The sequence below is a fragment of the Canis lupus genome, chromosome 15 (assembly GCF_048164855.1).
Source record: "Canis lupus baileyi chromosome 15, mCanLup2.hap1, whole genome shotgun sequence".
Lineage (NCBI taxonomy): Eukaryota > Metazoa > Chordata > Mammalia > Carnivora > Canidae > Canis > Canis lupus.
Window position 1 is genome coordinate 31,045,290 of NC_132852.1, and position 15,877 is coordinate 31,061,166.

Consider the following 15,877-nt stretch of genomic DNA (forward strand, 5'->3'; position numbering starts at 1 on the left):
ACTCTGGGAAACGAACAAGGGGTAGTGGAAGGGGAGTTAGGCAGGGGGACGGGGTGACTGGGTGACGGGCACTGAGGGTGGTACTTGATGGGATGAGCACTGGGTGTTATGCTATATGTTGGCAAATTGAACTGCAATAAAATATATACAAAAAAGCCCCAAAACAAAACAAACAAACAAACAAAAAAAACAGTGTTTCTGGACTCCAGTGGTGGCACATTCAAGCACAAAGCTTACTGTAAATAAAGCATAGGGCAGTCATTAAAAAAAAAAAAAAGCTTTCACATAACTTTACAGGAATTATATAATGGCTTTTAAAATCTTGTTTTGTTATTGGATACACTAGGGCATTGGATAATTTATCCAGGTAGCTAGATTGATGTGAAACTTGGTTGGTTTTAAATGTAAGCTCCAATGAGAAGTGAACAGTTGTTCTATGTGAGGTGATACTAGATGCTTTTACATACTCCATCTTCTCTGGGTCCCTCAAGATAAGTATTATTGCTCATATTTTATAAATGAGGAAATGGGGCATCAATAATTAGACAATTTGTCCAAAATCTTATAGTCTGTGAACGTTAGAGCCAGTGGTAGAACTCAGTGCTGTGGGATCTCAGAACAGGTGCTCTGTACCGTCTTCTTCAAACTACTAGGTGCAAATCTAGATGACACATCCTCTTCTAAAGTTACATCCATTAGTGGGAAAATGCACAAAAACATAGCCTGCCTTGAAGGGTGTTTAATATGTATCTGTCATTCTGGTGAAGTGCTTTCAGAAATTTGTTCCCGGGGATCCCTGGGTGGCGCAGTGGTTTAGTGCCTGCCTTTGGCCCAGGGCGCGATCCTGGAGACCCAGGATCGAATCCCACGTCGGGCTCCCGGTGCATGGAGCCTGCTTCTCCCTCTGCCTATGTCTCTGTCTCTGTCTCTGTCTCTCTCTCTCTCTCTCTGTGTGACTATCATAAATAAATAAAAATTAAAAAAAAAAAAAGAAATTTGTTCCCTAGTGAAGGATTTGGGAATTTAGCACCATAAAAGAAGGCAGCAGTGAGAATATTGAATGACCTCTGTTCTTTGTCCTCAAGCTCTGACATTTACTCACCAATAGGAAATGGTAAAGCAATCTAAAAATATAAAGTCTCAAAACTTCCTTCAATTGGGTGAAGTTTAAAAAACATCAGTGTGTTTCTGCATGACATTTTGTTTCCTTTTCTACTCCATAGATCCTTGTATCCTGAGAGAACTCTTTAGGGATGTTTCTTTGGAAATATAAGCCAATACTTGGAGGGTGTGAATTATAAAATTCTTTGCTGTGCTTCCACATGCATCTGTGGGCAACTGTGCTGACTTTGGTGTCTCCAGGACCTCAGTTTGGGCAGACCTGGCTCTGGTATCTGTGGATCACAGTGTTCCACAGGCTACCCTCAGCCTGTCTCTTCAGTGGAACAGAGGGCTGAGGGTATGGAAGCACAGACTCTTGAGTGATGTGCAAAATTGGTACATTATCACTTCTACTAGCCAAAGCAAGTGGTAAGGCCGGGTCAGATTCCAAGGATGGGGAAATAGAGTCCATCCATTCATGGAAGTTTTTGTACTGTCACTCTAGAAGGAGCATCGGGATAGGAAGAGAGATCATTTCAGGCATTTAAAAAAATAATCTGTTATAATCACTGATCTCTTCAAGTGGCATTTACTTTGCATCAGAAAGTGTTCTACGTATTTTAGACGTATGGTTCATTCAATATTCAAGACAACCCAAATGTAGTTACTATCATCATCCATATTTTGTAAATGAGAAAAGTAAAACAGAGAACATCAGTGACGTGCCCAAAGTCACACAGCTAGGATATGATTAAAATAACATTCACACCCGGGCAGTCTGGTTCCAGAGGTATTAATGTAACTCTTACACTATTCTGTTAAGAACATTTCTTTTTATGGGGATGACATTGTGACAGCTAATCATGGAGGGCATATTTTCATATAGGAACAGAAGCATCAAATACTTATCAACGTATTACTTTTTGGCTAATACTGGCTGTCTGGACCACAGAGCATGACCTTTTAAATGATTTTGTCACAGAAATGACATTCAAGTGAATTCAGCTTGTATCATTAAAGTGACAAGGAGATTTTATTACATGCTTGAAGAGGGTAACATAGAAGAGTGGTATAATCTAGGAGTTTGAAAATAGAGTTGAGTCTTGCTTTCTTAGTTTTCCTTCCTCGTTTTTCAGGAAAAGGAGTTGAACTGAATAATCCCTGGATCCTCAACAATCCTGAACATAAGTCCCATTAGCATCATAGTTGCATGTTGATCTGGATCTATTTAAGAGTTATCTACAGTGAGGATTACAAATGTCCTACTAATTGATGGCATTTCTAGGTTTTGACTTTTTGTATGTTCTTGACATATGTCTTCAGCCACTGCCTTTTTTTAGTACCTTGGTAAGACATGTCCTGCTACTAACTAGAAATTTACCATTTTCTTACAAAATGCAGTGTTTGGGAAACAATGCATTCACAGGGCTTGTTAATGAATATTTAGATAGGCATTTCGATGATTGCTTTAGTAAAATAATAAGGATGATGATGATGATAATGATGATGGTGGTGGTGGTGGTGGTGGTGGTGGTGGTGGAATCTGTGAAATGAAGAAGGTGCAAAGGAAAAGAAGAGAAAGAGGAAAGGGTAAGGTAGAAAATGAGAAAAAATAGAAATGGTTCAAAATTACATCTGTCTGGCTATATAAAAGCTTGGTGAAGCTGACTTCTAGAAACTTTCATTGGCACGGGGGCTGTTAGACAAGTGTTAGTGTCCTCTGGGGAAATGCAGAAAGATATTCGTCTTTTAGAAGCGATTTCTCGGGGGTGCCTGGGTGGCTCAGTTGGTTAGGCAGCTGGCTTTTGATTTTGGCTCAGGTCATGATGTCAGGGTCCTGGGAATGAGCACTGTGTTGGGCTCTGCGCTCAGTGGGGGGGGTCTAAGGATTCTCTCCCACTGCCCCTCCCCTTACTTTCACACTCTCTTCCTCTCTCTCTCTCTAAAACAAATAAATCTTAAAAAAATAATTTACAGAAGTGGCTTCTCTGATTGCTCCAACCGAGGTATCTCAAGGGAGCTACCAGGGCCTAGACAGCTCTTAATGATGCTTCCATTACCCTGCCACTTGGAAGAAAGAGACTTAGCATCTTCATCCTTTTATTGGGACTTGTTTTAGAAGAAAAGTGGAGAAATAATCTTTTACATAAACAAGTACAGGCAGGACCACAGGATGAAATATTAGAAAGAGCAGTGGAGAAATAGAGAGTAAAGGGAAATCCCTTGTACAGACTCTTGCCATTTGATCTCTGAGCCTTCTTTTTCTCATCTTTGTAAGGGAGAGGGAGAGGGTGGAAGGATATTGCCCTGGATGAAAAGTAAAATAATTTTCGAAGTAGTTTCTGACTTCGTTAAATCAATGACAAAATCCTTTTTTCTTTTTAAAGATTTTATTATTTATTAGAGAAAGAGCACACGAATGAGGGGAGAGACAGAGAAGCAGACTTTCACCTGAGCAGGGAGCCCTACATGGGGCTCTGTCCCAGGACACTGAGATCATGACCTGAGCTGAAGGCAAAAGCTTAACTGACTGAACCACCCAGGTGCTTTAATCAATGACAAAATTCTGATCTTGGCATCATGGCTTTCTGAATTAACAGAAAACATCTAACATAAATATTTAGAAATGCGTATTTTAACCAGCATGTTTATAATGATCAGTTTACAAATTGCTGAAAATGTAACCATTAACCCTTGCCAGCCTGCAGGAGCTAGCATCAGCACACATTAACACAATCCCAGGGTGTGAGAAATAATTTATAGCTAGACAAATAAGAGATGTCAAACCGAACCAAAGATATACAAACAGATAGAAGACATAGTGGCTAGGTGCTAGGGTTTTAATGTCCATACAGGATAAGAGATGTGACCAAAGGCCCATGTGAGGTGAGAGCAGACACCAACACAAAGCTGAGAACCCTTTCGAGCTGCCCAGTTTGTCAGATAAGTGAGAAAACATCATAAGTCCCAGGAAATGACATAGAAGCCTATCTCCTCTATGTTTGGAGTAGGGGAAAAAATGCCTAAATTAAGAACTGATATTCAGATACCACACTATGCCTAAGTATGGAATACTAATTCATTCTCCATGTATAGAAATGAATTTTAAACTGACATATTAAAAATGTAAATACTCATCCTGGACAAGTGAATTCTCAGAGGTGCCCAATAGCAGTGAAACAACATTGCTTTTTTTTTGTTTTTTTTTTAAATATTTTATTTATTCATTTGACACAGAGAAAGAGCACAAGCAGGGAAGGCACAGAGGGAGAGGGAGCAGACTTCTCACAAAGCAGGGAGCCTGATGTGGGGCTTAATCCCAGGACTCTGGGATCATGACCCAAGCTGAAGGCAGCTGCTTAACCGACTGAGCCACCCATGTACCCCACAAAATTGCTCTCTAGGGATTCTATAATATAAGAGGAAAAGGATTCACTCAGGAAAGAAAATAGTCAGGCTGAAGATAAACACTCATTCAAAACTTACAGACCACAGGAGGAAATGAACCAGAATGAAGGGAATTTGTAGATACAATGAATTGCAGGATTAGTATTCTAAGCACTTGAGTGAGGAAAATAATCTGAAAGGTAAAAATGTAAAAGTAATCAAAAAGTTAAAATAGATAAAAATTCAAGTATGGTCATTAACAATGAAGGAAAGTCAGTAAGATGTTAAAAGTGAAAATGGTAACCGAAATTGAAATCTCAAGGGAGGCTTCCACTTCTGGGAACATGGAGTAGATATACTTTCCCTATTCTTCTCAATATAGCTACGAACCATAGAATGAAAATAAATACATGTCATATAAAATATAATACTGTATTATATCTCATTATAATATATGCCATAAAAATATATTAAGGTAACTCAGAAAGATGGAAAGTAGGCAGATGGGTTAGAATCCTTGGGCCCGGGATCCCTGGGTGGCGCAGCGGTTTGGTGCCTGCCTTTGGCCCAGGGCCCGATCCTGGAGACCCGGGATCGAATCCCACGTCGGGCCCCGGTGCATGGAGCCTGCTTCTCCCTCTGCCTATGTCTCTGCCTCTCTCTCTCTCTCTCTGTGACTATCATAAATAAATAAAAATTTAAAAAAAAAAAAAAAAAAAAGAATCCTTGGGCCCAAGAAATGACATGTTGATGAATTTCCTAGAGTCTCCTCACTTTTTGCCTTCTGTATCTTAGACTTGGGGCCGAAGGAATTAGAAACCTTGAAATGTCAATGACTGTAGACAAAAAAAGTTTCAACAAAAGCCTCCTGTCTGTAGTCAAAGGACCAAGAAAAGGGCCGGCTACAAGATAGAAAACTTTTAGACAGTAAAACTCTACCTCAGTCAAACACCACAAACCCCCACCCACCTGCAAACCACCACCAGGAACCCTAATCATTCATCAGGGTGGTGTCAGAGAAGATTGAGTTGAGACTTTCATCCTCACTGGGTGATAATGAGTCCTCCATTTCCCTATGATATCAGGAGAGACCATAAGAGGAATCTGGATTTGCCCTACTTCCAGCAATAATGAGATGTCCCTCCCCATCCCAGCTAGTAGTCTGTCACAGGATACCTAGTGGAGAATCAAGCCTCTTATCACTATCTAGTGGAAGCAGGGCCACCTTTCTCCTCCTCACAGATGGAAGCCATCTGGAGATCCAGAACTCTTATCAAACAGTAATGAGTCCCCAGCTCAGACATCATTGAGAACTGAGTGGGGAACCAAGACTTCTACAAGTAGTTTGCCACTTTCCTTGTTTGAATTATGTCAAAGGAAGCCAGATAAAATCGATGGTTTAAATGAGATCCAGAGTGTTATAACAATACTCTAAGTTTCCAGGTTTCAATTAAAAAAAAAACCAAACTTGTCATGGCAAGAACTAGAAAAATTTCAAGTTACATGAAAACATCACCACCACTATCATCACAACCAAATGATGCCAAGATAATGTTCAAATTCTCTGACAAAACTTTTAAAGTTCACTAGCATAAAAAATGCATCAGTGGTCAGTTATGGATGGATATATTTGAAATAAGTGAAAAATAGTATCAGCAAAGAAATAGAACACATGCATACATACATACGTACACACACACAACACATGGAATATTTAGAATGGAAAAATATAATAATTGAAAAAAAACAAAAAGCAAAACCTTCAACGGATGTGCTCAACAGCAGACTGCAGGTGACAGTGTAAAAAACCAAGGAACTATAAAATGCAAAAATCAAAATCATCTCATCTAAACAACAAACAGAAAACAGACTGAAAAAAATAAACCAGCTTCAGATAGTTAGGAGAGTATAACAAGAGATATAACATTTATTTCATCAGAATGTTGGAGTTGAAAAAAGTGCTCAGAGAAATAATGCCTAAAGATGCAAATTTGGCAAAATGCATAAACCTGCAGATTGAAAAAACTGGGCAAATCTTGAAAAAGGCATTGCCTAATTTCTTCTCTAAAGAAATCCCCAGCAAGACACAGGATAGACAAACTTCAGGAAAACAAAGTAATAAAATGAAGTATTTAGGAAGGTCAGGACACAGAAAGAACAATGGGAGGAATAAATATACATACCTTTCCCTTGTCCTCTATGATTTTCTCAATTATGATTGGTAGTTGAAGTGAATGCCCCCTGATATGGGTTGAAAACGTATGTGGAGGAAATATTTAAGACAAGTATTATTATAAATGGGGAGAATTAAGGGCCATAATTAGAATAAGCTCTCTGCATTTCATTCAAAATGGTAAAATGATGGCACTAGTGAGCTGTATTAGGTGATGCGTATATAACGTGACACCTAGAGCAACCAGTAGAAAGCTACTACAGAAAGAGATTCTCTCAAACGCTATTTTGGACTACAATATATACTTTCACCATCATGCTATTTCAGGAACTATTTAAAGGACATTTGTGTTAAGAGCTGTCTTTTTTTTCCTTTGAAGTGTTCCTTTTTTTAATACCCTCTGCTTTGTAAATGAAGTATTTGATTTTTGAGAAGATTAATAACTGTTTTCGTGTGCTTTTTTTTAAGATCTACTTTCTTAGAAACTTGCAAATATACAACACAGTCTTTCTTTTTAAAGATTTATTTATTTATTTATTTATTTATTTATTTATTTATTTATATTTTTATTTATGATAGACACACATACACACACACACACACACACACACACACAGAGAGAGAGAGAGGCAGAGACACAGGAGGAGGGAGAAGCAGGCTCCATACCAGGAGCCCAACGTAGGACTCGATCCTGGGATCCTGGGATCACAACCTGAGCCAAAGTCTTAAAATTTTTTTTCTAATATTGGCATTCTATTTTCCTCAAGTTTTTAAAATTTGTGTTAATTTTTTTAATGTGTTAGAATTAGTATCTGATGATCCTTGATTGTCTATTAGTATTTAGGAATGAGGCCCTAAAAATTATATTTGAAGTAGTATGTTCGCTGGCAGAGTTTATCAAAACTGTTAATAAGGAAGAATAAAAAGGTACAAATACAAGTTTCAGAAATGAAAAGGAACATAAGAAAAGGTAGATTATGATTTTTTTTTAAGCATTATTTGAGGGGAGGTGGGTGGGGAAACTGGGTAATGGGCATTAAGGAAGGCACTTGATGTTATATGCAACTGATGAATCACTAAATTCTACCACAAAAACTAATAATATACTCTGTGTTAACTAAATTGAGTTTAAATAAAAATTTTAAAAAAGCATTATTGTTTCCAATGATTCTTCTCTTCCAATGATTATGTATCTTCCCAATTACATTTAACTTGCCTGTTTACTTGTGTTCATCTGCCTCTGCCTTAGTGGCTTTGAGCATGATCATTTGACACATTTTGGCAAATGGGATGTGACATTTGTCACATCTGAGCTGAAGATTTAATTGTATTTGTGTGAGTTTACTATGTCTCTTTTACTGGTACTCTCTACCAAGAGAAAAGCCTTTTCGGGTTATAGGTTCTCCTTCATTCTGAGTCCTGGGGTGAAAAGATTGATGGGGCCCAGTCAAACCCAGCCTAGCTCAGTAATGACCAGCAGAGCTGAGGTCAACCAAGCCCTAATTATAAGGTGAATGAGCAAGAAATAAGTGCCTTTTTATGTAAGTTACTGATATTAGGGTTATTTGTTATAATAAGAAAAGCTGACTGGTAAACCAATAATTTAATCTTAGGGTGTTTTTCTTCTCATTTTACACACTGACCTTGAACAATATTATCCGTACTCTTACCACTAAAACATTAAGGACACTAAATGTCTATCTCAACCTTTTGTGTTTCTTCTGATTTTCAGATCCACGCTCTCATCTGCCAACTTTGGCTCAAAGGTCATTCTATCTAAGGGAACTTTCCTAAATCCTTCCTCTCTGCACTTATTCAGCCAAAGTTATGTGTTCCCATTCTGCTTCAGCATCGCTTTTTCCATGCCCTTATTTAAAATATTTACCTCATTGCTATGCAATCGTTAATTTCTGTATCCTTTTTACCACTAGACCAGATCTCCTTGAGAGTAAGGACTTATCGTTTCTAGCCTGTGATACAACATGGGCTACATAGCCATGTTCTTTAAATATTTGCTGAAATGATGTGATGGTAAAACTAATATTGGATTTAAACATAAATATTATCATAGTTTTAGAAAAATCTACATTTCCACACACTGGAAATCTCTATAAAACAACACGTATGGCTAAAAATAAGGGAAATAGTTATAATTTTAAGGTATAATGGTTTTCTACTCAGACAAGCAGATTATTTTCAATTATAGGAGGTACGGCCCCAAATACTCAACACAAATCTATGAAATTCTATTGATTTTATATTTATTGTTTTAAAATCTACTTATTGTTTTAAAATCACCAATTTTATATTAACTCTACAGAGTCTGTCCTGTGGGTTTTTTTTTTTTTTTTTAAGATTTTATTTATTTATTTGAGAGAGAGAGACGTGAGGGGCGGGGCATAAGACAGAAGGAGAAGCAGACTCCCGCCTTGCAGGGAGCCCCATGCAGGCTCCATCCTGGGACCTTGGGTGATGACCTGAGCTGAAGGCAGCTGCTCTACTGATGGAGCCCCCCAGGTACCTCTACAGAATCTGTTTTGAGGAAGGGATGGAAAGAGGAAGGAAACCTTTTATTGATAATCTATATACTAGACTGTATGTTGGAATTTTTTTAATCATCTTATTACATTCCCTTTGAAATCCTTCTTGATATGTATCTGTAGACAGACCAGTTTTTAGAGAAGTTAAATAACTTGCCCCAGGCCACTCATCTATAGCAAGTAGAGCCAGGATTTGACCCTTTATCTCCTGATTTCATATTTAGCAGCCTTTTGGTGATTTACTCTGACATCTCTTTTAAAGTTCTTGCTCCTGTGTATACCAAGAGGTCATCATCCTCGCTTACACATTCATCTGAGAGGAAGGAAGACAGAATGTTGTGCTATATAAAGCTAACCATCAGCATTCCAGAGAGGTCAACCCAGACCCACTGAAGATAACATGGATCCTTCTTCCTCAATGAATTTTTTCTTGATATGTTGTTTCTTCATGTTTTCAGTGATTAGTCTGTGATTTATTATCCTGACATGAATATGGGTTTAAGTGTTTAAGCAGGAGGAGAGTTGCCCCATATAGACCAAGTGAACTAATTTTCAGCCATTAATAACCTGTCATTTTCTATTTCCTTTCTGGCATATAAAGGACAATATGATAGGATCACAGTCCTGCTACATTTAATTTGAAAAAACAACAACAATGGTTCTACTTTTGAAATTGTGAAGACCAAAAAGCATTGTTAGAAACAATAGAACTCTTATTTCCACCCTTGGAATGAAAAATAGTGGCTATGATTTGAAATGCTTTACAAAAAGAACACATTATTTGTGTAGAATTATTATTAGAAGAGAACTATTTTTGGGTTTTTGAAAGTATGCGTTGTTTGTATATATACTTTTTTGGAGCAATGTCCTGAAGTGCTTGACTATTTTAAAAACACATTTTATAATCTAATTACTGAATCCTGTTTCTCACTAACTTCTTTTGGTTATGAGCTGTCCAAAAGGAAGAGCTGAAGAAAGTGACAAAGGAAGTGAGCCGCTTGGCAAAGTGATGCAGTGGCCACTTCAGCTCTAAGCACAAGGCTCTGTGCTATTTAAAGGAGCCTTCCCCCTCCTTTTCAAAGACATTAGTGCCCTGTGCCTACCCATTTCATATCTTGGAAATATCTGCTTGTCTAAACAAAATATTAAAACTATTTGTTACTGATGCATTGATTTCATGTTAATGAGTACCCACCGTGCACCTGATAATGGGGTCTGTGTGTGTATGTGTGCATGTGTGCACTTGTGTGCCCGGGCACATCAAGTGCTATTAGGGACATGACACATGGAAATTGAAATAGAGATTGGAGACCTGAAGAAGAGGGCTGTTTTGGACAGGGTAATAAAAGAAAGCTCAAATCAAATTTGAGTTGAGTCCTGAATTGTGAGAGAAAGTTATGGGAAGTCCAAGCACCAAGTGCTTGGGGCCAGTAAGTGCTCTTCAAATATTTAAGCAAAAGAAAGAAAACCAGTGTGCCAGAGTATGGAAAATAAGGGAAGAGTTCAAGATGATGCAGACCATTTGTTCTATATGGATGATGAGGATTTTGCATTTTATTCTAACTGCGATCGTTGAGTTTTAACGAGAGGAGTTATATAATCTGATAAAAATAAAAAGTTAGAGTCTACCAAATGAAGATTTAAACTTTGCATATATTGTTGTTTTTAAAGGACCAGCAGTAATTAAGAAGGTGGCCCAAAAATTGGTGTGTCTTTTCTCACACTTCCCTTTTTCCCTCCAGAAATTGCGTGATTTGGCTTCTGCTGCTGTTATGGCAAGAATCAAGCCTGTGTTAACCCCTCTGGATGGGTGGTTTCCTTGCATATGTCAATTGAGTCTGATGCCAGGTGGCGATTGAAATAAATACAGTGTGTAAGTTTGATCATTGCAGCCTTTTCTGACTGGGAGTGGTAGATATCAAGTGAATTTGATGAGTTGTAGAGTTATGCACTTACTGGCAGCTGTGACTAGAATGGAAACCCAGGCATAGACTGAAAGGTGACAGCCCTTCGAGCAAGAGTCCCTGGAATAACAGCTCATGAGCTTCCCCTGCAGCCTCTATTCCTTGGCAGTAACATGTGTTCTCAGCCGTGCTGGCAGGGACCATGTGGCCATCTGTCCTAGAGCATCGGGTTTCGGTGGTGTCCTGTCATTCCGTTAAAACTGCTCACAGATCAGGCAAAAGGATGACACGGTGCAGTATGTCCCAGCTCTTCATCTACAGAAAGAATGAGATCTGGGTGACCTGAGGACAGAATAGAAAGTACCATCCTTCTGAGATTGCCTGGAAGCAGCAGTCTAGAAAATTAATGCAGATTTCAAGCTCTGGACATCTGATTTGTAGTTGCTACATTTCCACGGTTATTCTGTAACCCATTAGGCTACTGATAACGTCTATTTGAGGATATTTGCATATTCATCTTATCTGAAATGTGATTCTTTTAGTCACTAGGAGACTGAGAAATATTACTACTCCTTCTATATGTGTGAGATATTAAAAGTCTGCATCTAAAGGACCAGGCTTTCTTTTTTAACCTCTATGTATTATTATGGAATTTCTTACAGTTGCCTTCATATTGCAAGGCTATAAATAAATATTTTAGCCAGTATTCTTCCTTATAAGATAGGTAGGAGGCAGATACAATTACCCAATCCTTTTCTGCAAGTATAGGACCTGATGCTTAAGAAGTTCGCTAAAAGAGTTGCATAGAAAGGCATTAGATGAATAGATAAGAGAACTAACTTTAGTTCAAAAATCTATTTTCTAATACCTATCATACATTCAAATGTGGTAGATGAGATTTTTGGCCCTTCCCCTCACAGAGCATGTATTCTTCTTGGAGAGATATGGTATATAATTACATTTGCTAAAATTTAAACTGAAAATGCAATATCAGAGAAGTAATCTAACAAGTAGCCAGAACATTTGTTCAAGAAGAATATTATATTAAAAATTGAGACTTAGGGGGAGGAGCAAGATGGCGGAAGAGCAGGGTCTCCAAATCACCTGTCTCCACCAAACTACCTAGAAAACCTTCAAATTATCCTGAAAATCTATGAATTCGGCCTGAGATTTAAAGAGAGACCAGCTGGAATGCTACAGTGAGAAGAGTTCGCGCATCTATCAAGGTAGGAAGACGGGGGGAAAGAAATAAAGGAACAAAGGCCTCCAAGGGGGAGGGGCCCCGCGAGGAGCCGGGCTGAGGCCGGGGCGAGTGTCCCCAGGACAGGAGAGCCCCGTCCCGGAGACGCAGGAGCTGCACCGACCTTCCCGGGCGGAAAGGGGCTCGCAGGGGGTTGGAGCAGGACCCAGGAGGGCGAGGATGCCCTCGGGCTCCCGGGGACAGTAACAGCAACTGCGCACCCAGGAGAGTGCGCCGAGCTCCCTAAGGGCTGCAGCGCGCACGGCGGGACCCGGCGGGACCGGCGGGACCCGGAGCAGCTCGGGGGGCTCGGGCGGCGGCTCCGCGGAGGGGGCTGCGCGGCCCCGGGAGCACCTCGGAGGGGCTCGGGCAGAGGAAGAGGCTCCGTGCGGAGGGGGCTGCGCGGTTCCAGGAGCAGCTCGGAGGGGCTTGGGCGGCAGCTCCGCGGAGGGGGTTGCGCGGCCCTGGAGCGCGAATCCAACAGCGCAGGCCCCGGAGCACAGGGCGCCGGGACACAGCCCAGGATCCGGCCTCCCCCGGGACAGGCAGAGGCCGGGAGGGCCCAGGACAGCAAGGACGCTCCTGCCCCAGCTGAGCACATCAGCGGCCCCGCCCCGGAGCCTCCAGGCCCTGCAGACGGAGTTCCTGCCGGAGCCGAATCCAGGTTTCCAGAGCTGCCCCGCCACTGGGGCTGTTCCTCCTGCGGCCTCACGGAGTAAACAACCCCCACTGAGCCCTGCACCAGGCAGGGGCACAGCAGCTCCCCCAACTGCTAACACCTGAGAATCAGCACAACAGGCCCCTCCCCCAGAACACCAGCTAGACGGACAACTTCTAGGAGAAGCCAAGGGACTTAAAGTACACAGAATCAGAAGATACTCCCCGGTGGTTCTTTTTTTGTTTGTTTGTTTTTGTTTTTGTTTTTGTTTTGTTTTGCTTTTTGATTTGTTTCCTTCCCCCACCCCCTTTTTTCTCCTTTCTTTTTCTTTCTCTTTTTCTTCTTTTTTTTTTTCGTTTTTTTTTCTTTTTCTTCCCTTTTTTTTCTCTTTCTCTTTTCTTTCCTTCTTTCTCTCCTCTCTTTTTCTCTTTTTCCCAATACAACTTGCTTTTGGCCACTCTGCACTGAGCAAAATGACTAGAAGGAAAACCTCACCTCAAAAGAAAGAATCAGAAACAGTCCTCTCTCCCACAGAGTTACAAAATCTGGATTACAATTCAATGTCAGAAAGCCAATTCAGAAGCACTATTATACAGCTACTGGTGGCTCTAGAAAAAAGTATAAAGGACTCAAGAGACTTCATGACTGCAGAATTTAGAGCTAATCAGGCAGAAATTAAAAATCAATTGAATGAGATGCAATCCAAACTAGAAGTCCTAACGACGAGGGTTAACGAGGTGGAAGAACGAGTGAGTGACCTAGAAGACAAGTTGATAGCAAAGAGGGAAACTGAGGAAAAAAGAGACAAACAATTAAAAGACCATGAAGATAGATTAAGGGAAATAAACGACAGCCTGAGGAAGAAAAACCTACGCTTAATTGGGGTTCCCGAGGGCGCCGAAAGGGACAGAGGGCCAGAATATGTATTTGAACAAATTCTAGCTGAAAACTTTCCTAATCTGGGAAGGGAAACAGGCATTCAGATCCAGGAAATAGAGAGATCCCCCCCTAAAATCAATAAAAACCGTTCAACACCTCGACATTTAATTGTGAAGCTTGCAAATTCCAAAGATAAAGAGAAGATCCTTAAAGCAGCAAGAGACAAGAAATCCCTGACTTTTATGGGGAGGAGTATTAGGGTAACAGCAGACCTCTCCACAGAGACCTGGCAGGCCAGAAAGGGCTGGCAGGATATATTCAGGGTCCTAAATGAGAAGAACATGCAACCAAGAATACTTTATCCAGCAAGGCTCTCATTCAAAATGGAAGGAGAGATAAAGAGCTTCCAAGACAGGCAGCAACTGAAAGAATATGTGACCTCCAAACCAGCTCTGCAAGAAATTTTAAGGGGGCCTCTTAAAATTCCCCTTTAAGAAGAAGTTCAGTGGAACAGTCCACAAAAACAAAGACTGAATAGATATCATGATGACACTAAACTCATATCTCTCAATAGTAACTCTGAATGTGAACGGGCTTAATGACCCCATCAAAAGGCGCAGGGTTTCAGACTGGATAAAAAAGCAGGACCCATCTCTTTGCTGTCTACAAGAGACTCATTTTAGACAGAAGGACACCTACAGCCTGAAAATAAAAGGTTGGAGAACCATTTACCATTCGAATGGTCCTCAAAAGAAAGCAGGGGTAGCCATCCTTATATCAGATACACTAAAATTTACCCCAAAGACTGTAGTGAGAGATGAAGAGGGACACTATATCATACTTAAAGGATCTATTCAACAAGAGGACTTAACAATCCTCAATATATATGCTCCGAATGTGGGAGCTGCCAAATATATAAATCAATTATTAACCAAAGTGAAGAAATACTTAGATAATAATACACTTATACTTGGTGACTTCAATCTAGCTCTTTCTATACTCGATAGGTCTTCTAAGCAAAACATCTCCAAAGAAACGAGAGCTTTAAATGATACACTGGACCAGATGGATTTCACAGATATCTACAGAACTTTACATCCAAACTCAACTGAATACACATTCTTCTCAAGCGCACATGGAACTTTCTCCAGAATAGACCACATATTGGGTCACAAATCGGGTCTGAACCGATACCAAAAGATTGGGATTGTCCCCTGCATATTCTCGGACCATAATGCCTTGAAATTAGAACTAAATCACAACAAGAAGTTTGGAAGGACCTCAAACACATGGAGGTTAAGGACCATCCTGCTAAAAGATAAAAGGGTCAACCAGGAAATTAAGGAAGAATTAAAAAGATTCATGGAAACTAATGAGAATGAAGATACAACCGTTCAAAATCTTTGGGATGCAGCAAAAGCAGTCCTAAGGGGGAAATACATCACAATACAAGCATCCATTCAAAAACTGGAAAGAACTCAAATACAAAAGCTAACCTTACACATAAAGGAGCTAGAGAAAAAACAGCAAATAGATCCTACACCCAAGAGAAGAAGGGAGTTAATAAAGATTCGAGCAGAACTCAACGAAATCGAGACCAGAAGAACTGTGGAACAGATCAACAGAACCAGGAGTTGGTTCTTTGAAAGAATTAATAAGATAGATAAACCATTAGCCAGCCTTATTAAAAAGAAGAGAGAGAAGACTCAAATTAATAAAATCATGAATGAGAAAGGAGAGATCACTACCAACACCAAGGAAATACAAACGATTTTAAAAACATATTATGAACAGCTATATGCCAATAAATTAGGCAATCTAGAAGAAATGGACGCATTCCTGGAAAGCCACAAACTACCAAAACTGGAACAGGAAGAAATAGAAAACCTGAACAGGCCAATAACCAGGGAGGAAATTGAAGCAGTCATCAAAAACCTCCCAAGACACAAGAGTCCAGGGCCAGATGGCTTCCCAGGAGAATTTTATCAAACGTTT